The 22,371-nt window shown below is 33.2% G+C and overlaps 1 long non-coding RNA gene across 1 annotated transcript in view; it reads left to right on the top strand.

The window, feature by feature from the left end:
* Positions 1 to 20,033, top strand: part of LOC116421310 — a 44,347-nt gene extending 24,314 nt beyond the window's left edge. The window contains exons 2-3 of the long non-coding RNA XR_004231625.1: positions 5,372 to 5,446; positions 19,870 to 20,033. This is a non-coding gene — a long non-coding RNA (uncharacterized LOC116421310). The remainder of the gene's footprint in view (positions 1 to 5,371; positions 5,447 to 19,869) is intronic.
* The last annotated feature ends 2,338 nt before the right edge of the window (positions 20,034 to 22,371 follow it).

Consider the following 22,371-nt stretch of genomic DNA (forward strand, 5'->3'; position numbering starts at 1 on the left):
ATAGATTGTTAGGGTCATATGACTTCTGCCTAGTATCCAGAGAAGAGTAAAAGGACTTCAACAATGTTTTCAGATACATCTATTATTAAACTTGTGACAGAGCTTCTTCACTGCCAAATCCTAGTGATGTTTCTGTGCCTCAGGCAACTCATTACTGTGGCCCAAAACACAAAGCTGTCCTAAGGGAACATACATGGAAACCCAAGGGAAGGCACCCTATTACTCACAAATCTTGCATGCTCTTTTGCTTCAATGAAATGTCTACTGCTTTTTTTTTTTCTTTTCCTTTTTTTCCCAGTTTTAATCTTGGTTCAACACATATGTAAATGTATTTAGAAGAGAAGGTTTTTCATTTTTTAAAAACTGGTTTCCCCACTGTTTACTACAGGACCTGCTACATAGCATGCTCTGAATAAATGTGAAGTGATTAGTCATTCTGTTTACAAAGCACTAAACTAGGTAATAGAAATATAGTGACCAAAAAAAAAAAAAAAAACAACATTTCTTATCCTCACAAAATTTAAGTTCTACTAGGGATATTAAGCCACAAAATTAGGTCAGCATAATAAAGAGAAGGGAGTAAAGGGGCAAGGATAAATTAAACAGATTTCTAGGAATATCTGAGGAAAGAGGCAAAACTATAATTAGAGGGATATTTTGTCTTCCTCATCAGGTTGTGAGCTTCTTGAGAGCAGGTACTGTCTTGTGCTTCTTTTTTTTTTTTTTTCATTTTTGGGTTGAGCACAGTACCTGGCACATAGAAGGCATTCATGAATATTTATTGACTGGCAGAGTTCATGTAGGAGAATAGCATTACAGAAAAATAAGGCTTCAAAAAGTTAGGGCTAAAGAAGGAATGTCTTCCCATTCCAAAGAATGACTTTCAACACATGTGTGTACCCAAATGATGGCCTTGTCAATTGTCTTTAATAGTACTACAGACATTAAATCTATGGAACAACTAATGATCCATTGGGGTAGGAACAAAGAACATGTGAAAAGGAGAAAAATGGAATAGGGTTGGAAGAACAGAGTAGAATCAAGTTGTATAGATCAAGTGAAGAAGCCTTGAATTAGTTGTTGTTGTATGGTGGTGTGTGGGAATGATGTGGTTAGACTTGTGTTCTTTGGAGATTATTTTGGCAGCCGTGTAAGGGAGGCATTAGGGAGACAAGAGGCCAGTAACTGAATTATAGCTCATATGATCATAGAGGTGCACACAGATTAAGCCCATTTTCTCATTTTATAGAGAAGGAAACTTTGTCCCAGAAAGGTGAGGGACTTGCTCAGAGTCATTTACCAATCAGAACCAGATCTGATTCCAGAGTAAGTGTTTTCCATTGCACCAGTAATATATCTCTTTGGAGTTTAGGGCTTTGCAACACCAGAACTGAAGACCCTGCTTTCCCCAGACTGTATTTGCTAATTGAAGACAGGTTCAGTTTGGAGAGAGGCAGTTGGATTTCCAGAGTTTTGGCAGCTGTTATGGTCTGGCTGCCCTCCTTGTCCCCCACCCATACCCCAACTGTCTGCTTGGTCTTCCTCAATTGCTATCCTGTCTTCATCCCTGAATGGGTGCAGCCTCAGTCAAACTGAGACCTGGTGAAGACCTTCATCTATACCTGGCTGTTGGACCCAGATGGCTCTGGAGGGAAAGTGAGGCAGGTGACCTTGCCCAGCCTTCCTTCACTTCAATTTAATTTACTTTCATGTCCTGATATCATCTCCCTGAAGTCATGGTCCTTTTGGAACGAAGGACAAATAACAACCCTGCTCTGCTAACACGTGAGCATCAAAAGAAACAAAGAATGAGCAGACCTTTTACTCGGTAATCATTTTTCCTGCAAAATCACTCTGGACATTTTACACAGCAACAAGATTACATCATGATCAATTATGATGGACTTGGCTCTTTCAACAGTGAGGTGAATCAGGCCAGTACCAATAGATTTGTGATGGAGAGAGCTGTCCACATCCAGAGAGAGGACTATGTGGATGGAATATAGAGCCCAACATAGTATTTTCACCTTTTTGTTGTTTGCTTGTTCCTTTTCCTTTTCCCCCTTTTCACCTAATTTTTTCTTGTGCAGCATGATAAATGTGGAAATAAGTTTAGAAGAACTGCATATATTTAAGCTATATTAAATTACTTGCTGTCTAGGGAGAGGAGGAGGGAGAGAAATTTGGAATGCAAGGTTTTGCAAGGGTTAATGTTGAAAATTATCTTTGCATATATTTTGAAAAATAAAAAGCTGTTATTATTTTTAAAAAATCACTCTGGACTAATTTTATCCTGAATTATTGCAACATAAAAATTCAGGACCTCACAAGAACCACAAACCCTGTAACATGAAGCTACTGTATTTTAGCTCATAAATAACATAGGCAAAGGTCAACTATATAGACTCTTGCACTGCAGGAAGCATTGTATAATAGGAAGAGGACTGGATGTGAAAACAGAAGACAGGAGTTTAAATTCTTGTACTAAAACCTACTAGCTATATGACCTTGGAAAAGTCACTTAAATTCTGAGTCTTTTCTCATTTGTAAAAGGACAGAGTTCATAGATATTTATTCTCTAAGAAACCAGATAGCTCTAAATTCTGAGAATATCATATTTGGAAGGGATTTTAGAAGTCTACCTCATATATGACTTAGGTTCATACGATTATAGATTTTGAGGTTACCTGCAACATCCCTGAGAAACCACTGCACACATTCTGCTCAACCACAATTCAACTTTAAAAATGTATAGTAAATACCTTCTTTGTGAAAGATTGTCCTAGATGTTACTTTATTGATGAGTCTGAGCATGCCAGAAACGAGTAGACAGTTGTGCCTTTGAAGTTGCAGAGACACGGTTAATTACAATTCTCATTTAGCTCATATTGTATTATTGTTTTTTTTCTTTTTTTTGCCCCCAAGTTTTTAAACATTTTGATTTAAAGTTTTGAGTTCCAAATTCTATCCTTTTCCTCCTCTTCCTCCTTCTCCTTCCCTGAGAGTAAGCAATCAGATGTAAGTTACACTTGTGTCATCATGTAAAACATTTCCATATTAGTCATTTTGTACTGAAGAAGAAAAGAAAGAAAGAAAAAAAGAAACAGAACAAAGAAAAAAATAAAAGAAGAAAGAGAAAGAAAGAAAAACAAAGAAAGGCAAATCAGACAAAATATATTTCTACCTTGCCCATATGCCAAAATATGTTTATTATTCTGCATGATCTCTGTCATGAAGTGAACAGTGAAAATCATCAGTCTTTGAAATCATGATTAATTACTTTGTTGATCAGAGTTCTTACAGCTTTTGAAATTATTCATTTTAAAAATGGATATATTATAATTTTTTCTTCTGGTTCTGCTTATTTCCATCTTCATGAGTTCATACAAATCTTCTCAGGTCTTTCTATAGCTATCCCTCCTTTGTTTTCCCTTTGTTATTGTTATTTTGGTATTTCATGAGAGGAATGGGGTAGAATGTAGTCCTTAATTTAGACAAAAAATGTCAACTTTAGATGAAGGGAAACCTTAGTGTTTACAGTTAGAGTGATTTATACTCCTTGTAAAAAAGCTAATGTGCAAAAGAGAAAGATAATGCATAAGAATGTGGAAGGAATTCAAGAAATCACATGGAAGAGAGTCTATGAGTAAATATGAGTAGGTCCTTATCTCTAATTCTGTGCCCTGATTCCTTGTAATAACTATAATATGGGCAGCTATGAGGAAAAAACTTGATTCTAATCTCCATATCAACAGTATACCTCTAAGTTTGCTGTATGTAGTCCCAGCAAGTACTTTATTGATACATGGGAGCCTGGATCCCAGTGCAAGAGTAGTAACATCATATCTACACCTGAGAGGTTTTAATTTGAAGGTAGTAGGAGGAGAAAGGGCATGATCTATTCTCCTTTTGGAAACATTCAATTTATCATAGGATTATAGTTTTAGAGCTGAAAGGGACTCCAGAAATCAGAGTCTAAATTTCTCCTTTTGCAAATGAGGAAATTGAAACACAGTGTTTTAGTGATTTATTCAGGATCATGGAGCTAATTAATATTTGAAACAAGATTTAAATTCAGGTCTTTCTATGTTCTATACACTATGGCATATAATCTTTCAACTGTTAGGCTTTTTCTTATAATCAGCCTAAATCTCTCTCTGGTACTTCTTCTCTCCATTGATTTGTTCTCTTGAGCCAAACAAGACAAATCCAATTTTTCAGCCACTGGAAAATAGCTACTATCCTACTTGCTCCTTCCCTTGACCTCTCTGAATTCAATATGCCCTTGGTTTAATCCTTTGTGTAATTTCACCTATTTAAATTTTCTTAGTTTTAAAAAGGCACATATTACCAGTAACCTTAAAATGAGGGAAGTATGGCAGAAGCAATTGTCAAAGAAATCTATAATTGAAAAATGAACTAAGGTGGTCATATATAATGGGAATAGAACCATTAAGTGGACAGCTTGACAACTCCATTGCCCCCCTTTAGCTTTTAAGAGAACCGTAGAAAACTCTTTAGGTTCATTTGGTAATTGTTGGAGAAAGAACCTGTATTAGATAGATTGGGTAGATCATCAAAGGCAGGGGTTCTTAAAGCAGGGTCCATAAACAGATTTCTTAAAAAAAATATTTTGGTAACTATTTCATTATAATTGGTTTCTTCTGTTTATATATATGAACTATGCATTAAAAAGCATTATTTTGATGAGGGGTTCAAAAGGTTCACCAGAGAGCCAAAGGGTACCATGACACAAAACAGGTCAAGAAGCCCTGAAAAGGCACCTAAGAACGTGCTCTTTAAGGCCTATTATTCTTACCCATGCTATTTTGAGAAATTGGGTGTTGAGTTTGTTGCGAAGTTCAATCTGATTTTTAAACTATTTATTTTGTTTTCCTTTTAATGCTTTGTTGCCAAACTTGTGAATGACTGTTTCAGTTCAAGGCAATGATTTTCTTATCAAAATATGTCTTTCTATCCTTCATTCATTTTCTCTCTTTCTTGGGCTTTGGGCTTAGAATAATCCCATGTTTGACTAAATGTCTTCTCACTTTCCCTGAAGTCTTCTGTCTGATATTTTCAGTGATTTGATTAGAAACTGCAATGGCCTAGGGGAAAGTGGAGAAGAAAATCTGACTAAAAATATGGGGTTTACTTTACATCTTAATGGCCAATAAAGAGCTGCAGGGAAAGTGCATTACAAATTCAGTTATTTACAAAGGAGTATAATAAGATGAAAAGAGGAGAAAAAAAAAAGTGGGACATATAACAGAAGGTAAATTATGCCTCCTCTTGTTTTTTGTTTTGAAAATTATTTTTACAGCATTTCCAACCAAAATTTATGTTGATGTTTATGTTTTCTCTACTATAGATTTCACATCATAGTTAAACTTCTGAAGATTGACACAATGGCAGATCTTATATCAGATGTATGGAAACTTGTTCTGTGAGTGCATATACCTATATTCGGCCAAATTTGCAAATTTTACTCATGAAAATATGAGAAGATAAGAGTAGATTGTTATACACTTTTTTTTTACAGCATACCAGTCAGACAAAAAAAAATTAAGTGCTTATTATGTGCCATACATTGTTCTTTTTTATTATTAAAGCTTTTTAATTTTCAAAACATATGCATAGATAGTTCACCTTTGCAAAACATTGTATTACAAATTTTTCCCTCCTTTCCTGATGCCCCCTCCTCTAGCTGTCACATAATCCAATATATATTAAACATGCGTAGTCCTTCCATACATATTTCCACAATCATCATGTTACACAAGAAAAATCAGATCAAAAAGGAAAAAAATGAGAAGGAAAACAAAAATTCTAGCAAACAACAACAAAAAGAGTGAAAATACTATGTTGTGATTGACACTCAGATCCCACAGTCCTTTCTCTGGATGTAGATGTCTCTCTTTATCACAAGACCATTGGAACTAGTCTGAATCATCTCATTGTTAAAGAGAGCCATGTCCATCAGAATTGATCATCATATAATCTTGTTATTGCCGTGTATGATGATCTCCGGGTTCTACTCATTTCTCTTAGCATAAGTTCAGGTAAGTCTCTCCAGGCCTCTCTGAAATCATCCTGCTGATAATTTCTTATAGAAAAATAATATTCCATATCAGGATGTCCATCAGTTGGAGAATGGCTGAATAAATTGTGGTATATGAAAATTATGGAATATTACTGTTCTGTAAGAAATGACCAACAGGATGATTTCAGAAAGGCCTGGAGAGACTTACACGAACTGATGCTGAGTGAAATGAGCAGGACCAAGAGATCTATATACTTCAACAACAATACTAGATGATGACCAGTTCTGATGGATCAGGCCATCCTCAGCAACGAGATCAACCAAATCATTTCTAATGGAGCAGTAATGAACTGAACTAGCTATGCCCAGAAAAAGAACTCTGGGAGATGACTAAAAACCATTACATTGAATTCCCAATCCCTATATTTATGCACACCTGCATTTTTGATTTCCTTCACAAGCTAATTGTACAATAATTCAGAGTCTGATTCTTTTTGTACAGCAAAATAATGTTTTGGTCATGTATACTTATTGTGTATCTAAGTTATATTTTAATATATTTAACATCTACTGGTCATCCTGCCATTTAGGGGAGGGGGTGGGGGGGTAAGAGGTGAAAAATTGGAACAAAAGGTTTGGCAATTGTTAATGCTGTAAAGTTACCCATGTATATATCCTGTAAATAAAAGGCTATTAAATTAAAAAAAAAAAAAGAAAAAGAAAAATAATATTCCATATCATTCATATCTCATAACTTATTCAGCCATTCTCTAACCGATGGGCGTCCATTATGTGCTATGTATTGTACAAAGCATTGGAAATACAAATAAAAGAGGGAGAAAAAGATGTTGTCTTCAGGAAGCTATTCTTCTAGAAATCTAGGCATAATCAAGTCCTATAAATAAACAGGAGTGCAGTCTATAAAAGGATGAAGACAATCTTGGTTTCCTACAAAATGGGAACTTTCTCCTTAAATGTGAAGTAAGGCATCTGGGATGGAAGTAAGCACTTCCTTTGTGAGAAGTAGTTCGGGGTAGAGTGAACTTCCAGGATAAGGATGTTCTTTTACATGGTAGAAAAAAAATGTCATGAAATAGATTCTAGAATGGAGCTGAAAGACAGATGAAAACCATAGATACATCAAATATACTATAAGGTTCCACTTATTCCACTTATAAGGTATTTATTATTTGTTAATTGCAAAATTTTTTAACTCAATAAAGCAAAAGATGGCCTTGTCCAAAAATGTGTCTTATTCTGCATATTTATTCCAATACCTGTGGCTAGGAGGTACAGTGGATAGAATGACAGAACTGAGGTCAAGAAGACTCATCTTCCTTTGTGAGTACAAATCTGGCTTCAGACATACTAACTGTGTGACCCTGGGCAAGTACCTTAACCCTATTTGTCTCAATTTGTAAATTGTGTATAAATTATAAAATATATAAATTTATAAATTATAAATTGAGTAGAAGAAGGAAATAACAAAGCACTCAGGTATTTTTGCAAAGAAAATCCCAATGGGGTCATGAGGAGTCAGACATAGCTAAAAAATGAGTGAACAGCATATGTCATCATTAGTCCTCCACCCACTTCCACGCATGTTTAACTCACAAAAATGTTTTTTGATATGAAATTGCAATGCATGTTAAATGTCCAAGTAGTAACATGCAATAATGTATAAAATATGTACAGATGTGTTCTACTCAGAAATCTTCAACATTAATGGAGGATGTGCTCAATAAGGTCAAATTTGAAAAGATTTCTTGTGGTTTATGGGGTTCTCCAGATACTGTTATCTGTGTATGATGTTGAGATGATTGATTAAACCCCAAAATATTATAGGTATACTCACTGGGATATATGACTTCTCAAAATAGATGAATCAATGTTCTTAAATCTAATAATTTATATAGGAAAATGACAAAATGCCTATTGTCTGGACTATGACATAGTTAAATAGCCAATACACTGAATTAATAAATCAATACATATATCTAGGACAAATACTGCAGATGGAAAATAAGTTTGTCTTAGCATTGAAAATGTGTGAGAGGGCTACTTATCCTAACCTGCATTTAGAAAATTATAATGTTTTCAATTATCTAAATCTATTTCCATGGTAAATGAACTGATTTAAAAAACATTGGGGGAATTCCTGACAATGCTGTGGACTCCAAATCCTGGAATAGTGTAATATCTAAAGAATGACAGTTATGGATAGAACAAAGGGAAGAGACATACAGAGATGGTGGTAGCCACAAGTATACTATATCATAATTTCAATGATTACCAATAGTGACATTAAGACATTATCCAGGGAATATATGATAGTGAAAGAAGGTAAGCTAATTATATAAAGGACAAGAAATAACACAGGGCCAGACTAAATTCTGTCTTGTAACCTAATACATATCAAAAGCATCATCTTACCTAGAGAAAATATTCCAGCCTAAATGATTGCTGATTCAAAATATGGATAAACCCTAATTAGGACATGGATGAGTTGCAAGTTTCAGTTCTTCAGTATCAGGAAGACACATCAATGAGCTTATAGGTTCATGAAGCATTGGGATATTGAAATATTCAAATATGCTTCAACTGAGTTAGGAGTTTCAACCTCCATGAGAAATAACAATATAAAAGAGAAAAGAACCTCTCTCTTCCTTAGTCCTTTGGCTGCAGGTAATTTTACATGCTAAGTTTCAGGTAGTTGATGACCAACAATTGCTGGACATTCCAACAAATAACATATGGTTCAAATTTAAATGTTATGTATTTAAAACAAACAAAGAAACGAACCCAAACTCATGATCTTTGGGTCTTTTTTTCTAATATTAATAAATGATTATGTTACTCTAAACACATTCATATAAAACCTCACACATGACTAGTAGTTTATATTTGTGAAATAAATGACTGCTATATTCATGGAAAAGAACAAAATTCACTGACTTTAACAGTGATTTGAACCTTTGAATTTTTCTGCATCATTTCATAAACTCAAATATATAGGGCAACGGAAGAATTTTGCACTGATTTGATACATACTAAAAGATATGATGTGTGTGTGTGTGTGTGTGTGTGTGTGTAGGGGTTTGGTTTTATTTCTTGCCACATCTATGAGAAAAACAGGGATTTAAGCCAAAATGATAGCAGGCAAAAACCTTATTTTCTTTACCTAACTTGGGTTCTTGCTTGTCTTCCTTTGGATTCTAAATAGAGTTGATCTTTGGAGAAAAGGGACTTTAACTCTACCTTCTACATAATGTCTGCTGTGGGGTTTTGGAGCGCAGTATCCATTGTTGGGTGAGATGCAGCTTAAAGAAATTTTGTAACAGTATATCTAGGACCACTGACTTCCAATCAATCTTAGGCACAGAGAGACTCAGCTTTGTAGAACTCTGAAATGTGGTAACCTGTGAAAGTGTAACATAAGTCTCGGTGAGGGAGGGATCTCTTCTTATTTTTTTATTCACTATGCTATTTTGTTCCAATTTGTTGGGTTTGAACTAATATGTCTTTTGGTTGATCGGTAAAATCATATATTTATGGATGTTCCTGAATTATGGATACTGAAGTGCCTTGTAGCTTTCATCATGACTGAAATGTGACAGCTAGTGCCCTATATACTACAGTAAAAATCTGAGAACTTTATAGTTATAGGGAAGATCCAAATCTACTCATTTTATAGATGAGAAAATTGAACTCCAGAAAGGTTATGTCTTTTCCAGTGCAATAGAACTAGTTAGTGAAAGAGATTGATAGAATAATAGAAAAACGATTGAGTTTTAAATTTGGGCTTTGCTACTTCCTAGTTACTTGGGCAAGTCTCAACCTCTTTGAGACATTTTCTTTTCATTTACCTGTGAAATGACAGGATTGCATTCCATGAGCTTTCTGTTCATTTCTTGTTTAAATTCCATTATCTTGAGAGATAGGAGAAGAATTCAAGTCTCCTGATTCTTACTCAGGTGCTCTTACCCTATAGCACACTGTATACCTATCTTAAATCTTTGTAGATATCAGCCTTTCCCATACATCAAGTTTTGGCCTTAAAGCTACTAGAGTTATAATGAAAAATGGGAAGTTTTTAGAAATAGTTTTTTTGAAGGTCTTAAAAATGCAATATATTTTCATCTTTCTTTAGTCAGTTAAGATGCTGTCTTATCTCAAGACAGAGGGATGGAATAGATGACCTTTCAAGGTTGATTCTGGTCCTGTGATTCTGTGATTTTAATCATTCTACTGACTCCTAACTAGAAAGTTTAACTCAGAAACTCCTGGGACTCACAATTCAGTGTTTCTGATAAATTAATCTTTGTCCATTTAAAATGCTAGATGTATTTTTTTAAGTGGCATTCATCAATAATCTAGGTTTTGTTTGTTATAGACTGGAGAAACATTTTTTTACAGAGGGATTTTATCATATATTTTTAATAGGAAGTGTGAAGGGCAATCTTTTATGGTGAATTTTCTTCTCTTTGATGAACTTTTAATTTTCTCAGCAATTTTGAATTGATTAGAGAAGATATTGTTCACACTCTTTCCCTTGCTCTAATCGTACCAAATATGTCAGTCTTAATCAGGTTCATAAGAAAAAGGATAGAGTCAGATATTGGATGATACCAGAGGATTTAGGAAAAATACCAATATACCAAGCAACTCAAATATTTTAAAGGCTTCTAGAGGCCATAATTAATACCAATCTCTGAATTCCAGGTTACCACTAATTATTAATTCTCTAAACTCATTCAGAAAAGTTGTATTTCAATTTTATACGCATATGAATTCATTGATTCCTTAATAGTCCACTTTTGCAAGACAGAAGTTCCTTTAATTGTTTTGGTTTTGTCTTTTATTTCCTCATCTATAGTAGCTTAATTTTGTATTTAATCTGAAGTAGGACATAATGAATGGACTGTCTTTGGGAAGTGGTTCTTCAGATTGTCTAATCAGGGGTCCTCAAACTATGGCCCGGGCCAGATGCCGCAGCTGAAGATGATTATCCCCCTCACCCAGGACTATGAAGTTTCTTTCTTTAAAGGCCCACAAAACAAAGTTTTTGTTTTTACTATAGTCCAGCCCTCCAACAGTCTGAGGGACAGTGAACTGGCCCCCTATTTAAAAAGTTTGAGGACCCCTGGATAGATGACTGCCAACTACAACATATTTGAGATTAGTTTTACAATATTCTACATGAATACTGTCCCTGAGCTAAGGAATCTCCTGAGCAGGGAAAGCTAGAAGGTAGGTAGAGTCTTGAACAATATTTGAAATAGCTATAGCTAACTTTGAGAATTATGGAAATTTGGCAAAGAAATCAATCTGCTGGTACCGTCAAATAATTATGAAATGTTTGAAAGCTCCTAGGTAAGCAACCTCTTCAGAAACTGGCAGGCTTCAATGGATCATTAATTATTTTTTTTGTTGCTGTCTTTCTCTGACAAGCTTTACTGAATCCCAAGACATAGCAAATGGAGACGAGCTTTATGGGCTGCATTCAGCCAAAGGAAAAAATCAGGACAAAAGGGAAGGAAGCTCTGGGGTACTTTTCAATACCCCAAGCAACTATGGTTATCTCAGTTGCCAAAGTGTTGTGGAGGGTTGAGGTTAAATAGTACAGTAGTTTGTCTTGAGAGAGCAATGACAAGCCCAGATGCCCAGGCCTAATTTACCTAGTTCTATATAATAGTGCCAAGTTGTTGTTTTTTTTAATACACCTGCTTCTTAAATGACATTTCCTCATGTCATCAAGCATCTAGAGGACTATTAAGAGACAAAATATGGGCTGAAAAAGGTGGAGTAGAAGGCTGCCTGAAGATATCCACCAAAGAAGTAGTTATAATCAAGAAAGAATAATAGAAATTAAGACACCCAATTCACTATAGACAAAATCCAATAGTAACCTGCCCTACCTACCCTAACTATACACAAATTCACATCAATCAAGTTTGACAACTAGCAAAGTGAAATATATATACATACATGCATATATATATATATATATATGTTATAAAATAAGATTTAAAATTTGGCCATAGCTTAAATTTTACTTAGACATGATGGAATGAACCATTTCTGTAATATGATTGTACAAGATTATCTTTTTTCTTTATTTTTTTCAAAGTTTTTGGGGTTAAATGACCTGTCCAGGGTCACACAGGTAGTATTAAGTATCTGAGTTGGGATTTGAACTCCTGACTTCAGGCCCAGTGCTCTGATCTACTGTGCCATTTAGCTGCCTTACTTTTTTTTTGAAAAAGAAAGAAATAGATTTATATATGTATGGGGCAAAGTAATATCCTTTTAAAGAAGATACTATATGACAGAATCCAGAAATCAGAATTGGAAAGAATGGAAATCATTTCAGTAAAGATCAATGAAGGAAAAACAGAAGAAATTTTGTTACTAAAGTATACTCCAGGAAAGTTGGACAAAAAAAGGAAATTGACTGTAAATGTGACATATTGGCATATAGAAGAGAAAGGAAAGAATAGTAAAAGAAAGACTGGCATGAGTAGATCTCTTAGGTAAGAACATCATCCTTTTACCACGAGGGAGAAGAAGGGTTATAGTCTAGTAGGATTCAACTCCTACTCTTGATTGAGAAGAGGGAAGTATTTTTCAATCATTCAGCAAAGTGACTGTCTATAACAAGTGTTACAAGTCAAATTTAAATTCTAGTTTTCTTCACCATGAAAAGATTTCCCCGTCATGCTTCCTATAAGAAAAATATATAACAAAATTCCTTAACCTGCTTAAGTGACTAAGAGCTAATTCTCAATTGACAAATAGATTAAGCATGTGATCAAAAAGTTCTCACGGGAAAAAACTCAAGCTATAGGGGGAAAATCCTCTACAATAATATTTAGAGAATTGTAAATCAAAGCAGTTCTGAAGTTCTATCTCATATTTATCAGATGGGCAAAGGTGAGAAAAGAGGAAAATGATAGATGTGGGACTATAGTAAAATGGACACTAGCATACTGTTGTTAATATGACTTGATCGAGTCATTCTGGAAATTAATTAGAAATTACTTTCATCACATCCTTTGACCCAGTTACCATTATCAGGCATCTTCCCCAAGAAGCCAAAGAAAGAGAAAAAGGATCTATAAGTACAAAAATATTTATAACAACTTTTTATTGTTAATAGCCAAAAATGGAAACTAAGGGAATATTCTCCTTGTGATTTTTTGATGCAATGCAATATTACTGATTAAATATGATAAATATCAAGTAATTAAAACAGTACCTGGCACATAGCAAATGCATATAACATTATTTGTTTATTTTTATTAACTATTACAATTCCTCTATAAAAATGTTTTCCCAGTTCTATAACTCCAGGCCCAGTACTCTATCTACTATACCTGATTAAGTGAGCAAAGGATTTTAAAGAAAACAACTATAGTCTAAAAAAGCATAGAGAACTAATAACTATGGGAAAGATTAATTCAAATGACTAATTATAAGACAAAGGTAAATAAAACTCTGAGGATTTACTTTTGATTTTGTAAATTGTCAAAGATGACAAAAGAAGGAAATAATTGATATTAAAGAATCTTTGGAAGAAGGCAGGTACTCTTGATGGAATTGTAACTTATGGAAAGCCAATTGTTTCCCAGTGCTTAATACAGTTTCTGGAACATAATAAAAGCTGATTGATTGATTGATTTTGCTCAGTTTTCATGAGTACATGTTCATCTACCAGCCTGGAAGAGTAGTGTTGAATGCTTGTGTCTGAATAAGCTTATACCTTATATCAATTCATATATCTGAATATAACTTCAGATATCAGATCATTTCTTATAGAACTTTAAAGTTTGCAAAGTACTTTCTTTACATCTTTTTCTAAATGCATAATAGCAGCAATAATAATTGCAATAACTAGCATGTATATAGTTCTTCAAAGTTTGTAAAGAAGCAGTTTGTCGTGTTATATCATTTGATCCTAACCACAGTCTTGTGAGGTAAGTACTATTATTATCCCAATATTATTGAAACTGAAACTTGGAGAGCTTATATGGGATGTTCAAAAACAATAACTAAGTAAGCACCTGAGTCAGGATTCAAACTCAGACCTTTCTCATTCCAAGTTCAACATTTTCTCCTCTGCTTTACCTTGCTGCCTCCCAGAGTAAGACACAATGTCTAACTTAATGTCCAAAGGAGAAAACAGAATTTTAGAAAGAGTAACTAATTCAACCAAAGTTATATAAGTAATTACTTTTAGTAGAACTTGGACTTAAAACCAATATTCCTCACTTTATAACCCACTATATAACTAATTCACTATCTTCTGTCAGAGTCCCAACTTATTGGAAACTAAATAATCAGATGGAATTGCAGCACAGAAATTATCATTTAATAGAGGTGATGCTTCCCCAACTGAAGGGATTTCTTCTCAATGGAGAGTACCATTTATATGCCCATGCAGATGGAGCAATCCCTGGGTTACCACTTTCAGTCTCCTATTTCTCTTATGTGTCATTCCAGTCTTAGGTCATTTGAATTAGGAAATAAGTTAGATCCTCTGGGAAATAGGGTCATACCTTTCCTAGAACAATGGAACCCCCTGTCGTGCTGTCTTCTCTATTGCTGTTATCTCTTTCAACAGTTTATCTTTCAGGATAACTAATTTTTCCTAGATTCTAGAACTCTTAATTATGTCTCTTTCTCCTGTTTATATGATTTGCCACTATCACTGGGTGTTTTAATGTTAGAAGACTTCAATAACTAATCTCTGGAGACGAATTTTATTATAAATTGGATGAATATCTTAGATTGGAATCTGTTCAAGAAACTAAGCAATGGGTGAGGTAGATACTAGGGGTGGAGAAAAAAACAAAAATAATTTCTTAAATAATTAAGCCTTTTATTATTTTCAAAATTATTTTATTTATTTTGTTAGCTATTTCTAAATTATATATATATATATATATACATATAAATTAAAAATAATTTCTTTTTAAGTTCCAATTCTTTCCCTCTCTCACTTTGAGAAGACAATTTTATGTTAATTATACATAAGAGATCTTGCAAAACATATTTCTATACTAATCATTTTGCAAAAGACTACAATAAAGCAATAAAAATAAGGGAAGATTTAAAGAAAAAAGTATGTTTCAATCTGTCTTCAGAGTCTATAAATTCTTTATTTGGAGAAGGATAATATTTTTCACCATGGATATTTTGGAATTGTTTTGGATCATTGTCATAGTAGCTAAGTCTACACACAGCTGATCAGTATTACTGTTACTGTGTACAATGTTCTTCTGGTTCTGCTCTCTTAACTTTGCATCAGTTCATTTAAATCTTACTAGGTACTTCTGAAAGGATCCTGCTTATTATTTTGTACACAGTAACATTCATATACTTCAACTTGTTTAGCCATTCCCCACTCAATAGAAAATCCTTTAAACTACAATTCTTTGCCATTACAAAAAAGAGCTTTCCAAGAAAGTAATTTATGAATTCTATTTCCCTTTTTTCTTAAACTGGGTAGTTTAAATTTTGTAAAATATTCATTCATTTCACTTAGATTTTCAGTTTTGCTAGCATGTAATTGGGGAAAATAACTCCTAATAATTGCTTTAATTTTCTTTTCACAAGTTGTGCAAATGAAATGAATGAAATGAAAATATCTTTTTCATTTTTGATATTAGTATCTTTTTATCTTTAAAAAAAATCAAATCAGCCAATGGTTTCTCTATCTTATTGGGGTTCCCCCCATAAAACCAGCTCACAGTTTTATGTATTAGTTCCTTGCACTTTTTTAACTTTCAATTTTACTCTCCTTTTATTTTCAGGATTTCTATTTTGGCATTTATTTGGGGATTTATAAGTTGTTCTTTTTCTAGGTTTTTTTTTTTTCAAAGTTGCTTGCCCAATTCATTAGATCTGATCTTTTTTCTTTATTAATGTATGCATTTAGCGATATAAATTTTCTTCTAAGTACCACATTAGCTGCATACCCAAAATTTTGGAATGTTGTCTCATTATTTTCATTTTATTTAATGTAATTATTGATTGTTACCATGATTTATTTTTGACCCACTTGTTATTTAGGATTAGATTATTTAGTTTCCAATGAGTTTTTAACCTTTACTTCCATAGCCCTTTATTTAATATAATTTTATTGAATTATGATCTGAAGAGAATGAGTTTAATATTGTTTCATTTCTGTATTTGGTTATAAGTTTTTAAGCCCTAAAACATGATCAATTTTTTAAGGTGCCATGTGTAGCCAAGAAAAAAAATATCTTTTTTTCTATTCCTATTTGATTTTTTCTAGAGGTCTATCATAATTAACTTTTCCAAAATTCTATTTTTCTCTTATTATTTATTTTATGTTAAATTTATCTGGCTGTGAGAGCGGAAAGTTGAGGTCCTTCTTTAGAACAGTTTTGCTGTCTAGTTCTTCCTCAAATTCATTTAACCTTTCCTTTAAGAATCTGGATGTGATATCATTTGGTGCATGTACATTTAGTACCGATATAATTTCGTTGCCTATAGTTCCTTTTAGCAAGATTTAATTTTCCTTCTTATTCCTTTTCATTCAGTTTTGCTTGGTCTAAGATCATGATTGCTACTCCTGTCTTTTTTACATCAGCTTAAGCATAATAGATTCTGCTCAAGCCCCTTATTTTAACTGTGTGTCTCTGGTTCAAGTGTGTTTCTTGTAAACAGTATATTGTTGGCTTCTGAATTTGAATCTGTTCTGCTCTCTGCATCTATTTATGGGTGAGTTTATCCCATTCCCATTTATTATGATGATTAACTATGAATTTCCCTCTATCCTATTATCTTCTGTTTTTTTTTTTCTCACTCATTTTTATTCTGCTCCTCTTCTAAAGTCTATGACTCCATCTGGAAGAGACAACCATCATTGAGCATGTATATATTGTTAATGGTTGTGGTATGATGGTGATAACTATACTACCTTACTTCATAAGCTTATTGGGAAGAAAGCACTTTGGAAACCTTGAGATATTATCTAATTGTGAGTCTGAGGTAGCATTATGGATAGAAGAACAGCTATTTATGGCAAGAGAAACTGTTTTCATGTCTAATCTCTCACTCTTGCCAGTAGTTTGACCTTGAACAAGGCATTTGACACTTAGTACCCAAGAAACTCTCTCAGACGACATATGTAGTATAGTGGCTACTTTTTAGTGGGAGAGACAATTACCTTTACTAATAGACTGGCAGAAAAAAATAGAATGGCAGATATGGAAAGAAAATGACACACACACATGAAAATTACATACACATATATGTATATATACATGTATGCATGTATATTTTAATCTATATGTATATGCTTTATTTTTCTTAGTATACTTCAAATGTCTGGAGGACAAACATGATGACTTATATATTTGATTAACTTATAGGGCATAGCATAGTAACTTGTATGTATCAGATGTTCAAAATAATATTTGTTCAATGAGTGAAGGAATAAATATACTGGCTGATTCTCATGTAGACATTGCTAACTGGATATACTGGTGGATATACTGGTTTCTAGAGATTCATACTTGTCTCTGTCAGTATCAAGGCTTCCTCTCTAAGGTGGCTCCACTTTAATGCCTTAAAAAAAAAACTAAGTTCTTTATGGGAATGTGCCATTGTTGCTTTATATAATTATAATTTTTCCCTTGAAAGAAGTATTGGCTTCTTATTAAAGGCTTTTTTCTTAGGCATTTCTAAGGAATTCAAATTGGGCATGAACTTTTTTTTAACTTTGAGAAACTCTGTCTCTGTTTCTGTCTCTGACTCTCTCTCTCTCTCTCTTTCTCTTTCTCTCTCATGCATACACATTAATTCTTATTGCAATACATTCTGAAGTTGACCTAAATATGTCATATAATCATCTATTTCTTCAAAAATGTTTCTATATGTTTATGTTTCCCTAACTCTCCAAAACAATCCACTGACATCATGTGAATCAAGTAATTTTCCTATAATACCTACTATATTGCATTATTTGGTGTCTACCTGCTTCCAAATACTTTAATAGAAAAAAGAACAAAGTTCTGTTCACTGGAAACTTTGACAGTTGTAACAGTTATCATTAATTAATTAATGATAACTCTCAATTTTTCTGACCAATAGAGAATGAGCTAGGATTTTTGAAAGTTTCTGTCTTTTGAGAAATCTCCCATAGGGACAAAATATTCTGTCTCATGAATGAAGCTATTTAGCAGGTTTTAAATAGCATGTTTTCAGCATATGTAGGCTAATCATATGCATTGTTGATTGTTTCTAAAGTATGATTAAATATCATAGGTGAGCTGTGTTTTTTGACAGTTCACTATTACTGTGAAAGAATATGCCACACAGTGAGATATTATTGCTAATATAATTATATATTGCAATCTGGGGGAATAAGGGAAATGCTATTTCAAGATTCCACAAGACAGGAAAGCCTGAAATGAAATCCACTAAAGGATTTGTGTAGATATTAATTAATGGTATTAGGATATAACATTGGTATAAAATTTTCAATGTCTAAGTCTTTAGAGAGGAGCATTTATGATTAGCTTCATATTAGATCCATATTGGTTAGGAGAAGACTAGAAGAATTTTAGAAAACAATTTATTGGGCTAAAATGTCAGTTTTTCATTTTATTTTCCAGGTACATTAGAAAAAAATCCTCTTGTATTGTCAAAGAAAGAAGTGATGTAATTTTTAAAAATTATATTTAGAGCCAGAAAAATAGCAAAGAATGTAGCTCTATAACATGGAGGAAGAAATGATATAAAGGTTTCAAATGGCAGAGAAGCCTGAACTATTCACTTCCCGATTTCTTCTATTTAATTTATAATTTTTTAAAAATGAAAATTATGGAACTCTGTAAAAGGACCAAAATGACATCATTATATTAGAATTGAGTTACACTGTCTCCAATTGTGGCTGATAGGATGCTCTGCTACAGGTCAGACACAAATAGTCTCTATGAACATAGAAGTCTCTAACTTTGTTCATCTCACATTTCTTCTGAATTACTTCAATTCTGCTTTGCTAATAGGACACAGCATCTTCTCTGAGAAAGCCATGTCATGACAGGTGGCCCTTTACTATGTTTCCCATGAAGTACAATCAATTCTAAAGTTCTTAAAAGAAACTTGAGAGGGTCCTTGTATTGCTTTTTGGCAAGTGTACATTTGGCTTTCAAACAATGTGACCAGCCCAATGCAGTTATGCTCTCTGAAGGGGAGTTGGAATGTTTGGCAGTTTACTTTGAGAGCTTGATGACCTTAGAAAAATATGGATAGACTTGCCCAAAATAATGAAGAGAAAATGAACAGAATTAAGAGAGCACTCTATGCAGTAACAACAATTTAAGAATAACTTTCAGTGACTAAGTCTTTTTTATTATTATAAATATTCAAATTTGTGTGTCTGGTACCTTATCCTTTCAAGTGATCTTCAGAATCTTCCCAAGACAATTCAAATGGAAGTGGTTCATTTTCCTGGAATGCCACTGGGAAACTGTCCAAGTTTCACAGGGATACAACAATGAGATTGCTATGACTGATGGTTGCACCCGTGAAGGCATGGAACTGGTTAATGGGGCCCTGTATTTTATTAGTGTTAATTGGTAGACCCAAATTAGCAAAAGCAGTAGACAATTGATCCATAGTTCGTTGCATTTCAGTTTCAGAGACTGCATTAAGCACATAATCATTTGCAAACAAAAAATCATGCCCCAACACTCCCTCTACTTTGGTTTTGGCTTTTAAGTCTTTTCAAGTTGAAGAATTTACCATTAATGTGGTAGCTGACTTTGATTCCATTTTTGTCTTTATTGAAGATGTTTGATAACGTGGCTGAAAACATCAAGGGAGCAAGCAAACTGCCTTGTTTCACTCCACTGGTGACTGGGAAAGCTCGAGAGCATTGTCCATTGTCCAGAACCCAGGCAAGTGTGTCATCATGAAATTGACTTATTATATTGATGAAATTCTCTGGGCAACTAAATTTTGGCATAATTTTCTATAAGCTTATCTTGATAAGTGACAATATAGTAATTTTTGTAAACTTTTATTTTTTTAAATTACTTTAGTTTGAACCTAAGAAATAAAATAAGCATTTCCATGACATAGTAGATTAAAAAAAGATGATTGTATATGAAACTGAAAATTTATCATGTAGAATTTGTAATTTTCTTCTTTTTTTCCACTTTTTTCTTTCTTCCCCCCAACTCTAGACATAAATACTATTAGACAAAATATATTGTTGTGAATATATGTGTGTATGTGTATATATACATACATAATATATACATGTGTATTAACCAATTCCATAGTTCTTTTATTTATGTAAGAAAATTCACAATTGTACGTATTATTACTGTATATCTTTATAAGTTAACTCCTATGGATTTAATACGTTTTTGTTATCTTAATACATACTTTTATTTATTAGTTCTTCCTCTAGATGCAGATTATATCTTCTTTCACATGTCCTTTATAGTTAATTTGGATATTTATAATAATCAAAAGCACTTAGTCACTGAAAGATATTCTTAAATTGTTGTTACTGCATACTGTGCTCTCTTAATTCTGCTCATTTTCTCTTCATTATTTTGTGCAAGTCTATCCATATTTTTCTAAGGTCATCATTTCTTATAGGGCAGTAGAATTACATCAACAATCATAAATACTAACTTTTTCAGCTAAAGATATTATGTGTTTTGACACAACAGACATTTGAATAATGAAATTATTATTATTAAAGTAAGTCAAGAGAGCATTAGTCCAACTGTTTTAGGCAAAGAAATAGTTTTTTTTTTAGCAGTTTTCCATTTAATTGTTTCCATACTACTACTACTCTATATCATGCTCCCATGTCAAGTTCATGGTATATTTCCAGAATACCTTGACTATTTCCTCTTTTTGAAGTTTACTACTATGACAAGGTCACATCTGTTTCTGCCTCTCTTGATCTTCCTACCATATTCTCTCCAGCATATTTCCTGCCTCTGGTTCCTGGATTTCCATATTGAATATATCTTCTTAATACATTCTGCGGTCCTAACCCTTCCAAACATTTTACCTATCCTATCTGTTTTTAAAGAGTTACATCCCTTGTGTGTCATTTTCCAATCATGTGTCTCATCTCACTCTCAGGAACATCCATATGGTCAGATTTGTCCCTTTTCAGTTAGATCCCTAGTACATTTTGCTTGTTATCCCTACTTTGAACATTTTTGTATAGATAGATGTGTGGCTATGGATTTAATTTATTGGTTCTTTCTTGTACATCAACTTCAGTGGTATACTGCTAGTGATTAGCATAATTGCTCATTGAGAAATCTAAACAGGTGAATATAAACAGTAATTCCCTTCTATTGCCTTGCCTTGCCTTATCTTTCCTCCCACTGGATTTGTAAGATTGCAAGGAAATCCATGCTCAGTGGCGAAAAGTCTGCTATTTCTACATTATAAATCGTGATCCAGAAATCTCAAAACTATTGTTAGATGCTATCTTGTAGATCAGTTGTTCACTTTCCAAATTTGCCTTTCTCTTCTGAAACTCTTGCCTTCAATTATCAGATATGATAAAAATGCAATCTATGTCCCTAAGGTTTTCATTATGTAGCCTCAAAAGTATAATCTTGAGCAATATTTTCTAAGTTCTTTCTGGTAGTATCGTTTGTACCTACTTGAATCATCAGTAATGAATTGGAAAAGAATCCAAAACATCAAACTGTTAAAGGCAGAATCTTCCCAATTATATAGTTCTTTTATTTATTTAAAAAAATTCAGAATTGTACATATAATTCCTGTGTGCTTTAACACATTGACTCCTTTGTATTTAATGTGTTTTTGTTATCTTAAATAGAATTTCTTTTCTTATCTCTTCCTCCTGAGTTTCATTAATAACATACTAAAAAAAAAACTGAATGCTTTTGGTGGATTTATTTTGTATCCTGCTTCTTTGTTAACGTTATTAATTGCTTCAAAGAATTTTTTCTGTTGATTCTCTTGGGTTCTCTAAATAAACCATCATATCACCTACAAATAGACATATTTTTTTTTACCTATGCTTATTTCGTTAATTTCTTTTTTCCCTCATTTTTTGCTGTAGCTAGCATTTCTAATGCTATGTCAGCTAACAGTGGAGATAATCCTTACTTCATTCTTGATTTTAATGGAAATACTTTGAGTTTTTCATGAGAAGTTATGCTAGTTCTTGCTCTTGGATGAATACAGTTAATAATACTAAGGGAAATACTTTCATTTTTGTAATTTTAAAAGCCTTATTAAACTTAATATTCCCTAAAAAGCAATTCATAATCTTTCCCTCCAAA

This window comes from Sarcophilus harrisii, chromosome 1 (genome assembly GCF_902635505.1).
Source record: "Sarcophilus harrisii chromosome 1, mSarHar1.11, whole genome shotgun sequence".
NCBI lineage: Eukaryota > Metazoa > Chordata > Mammalia > Dasyuromorphia > Dasyuridae > Sarcophilus > Sarcophilus harrisii.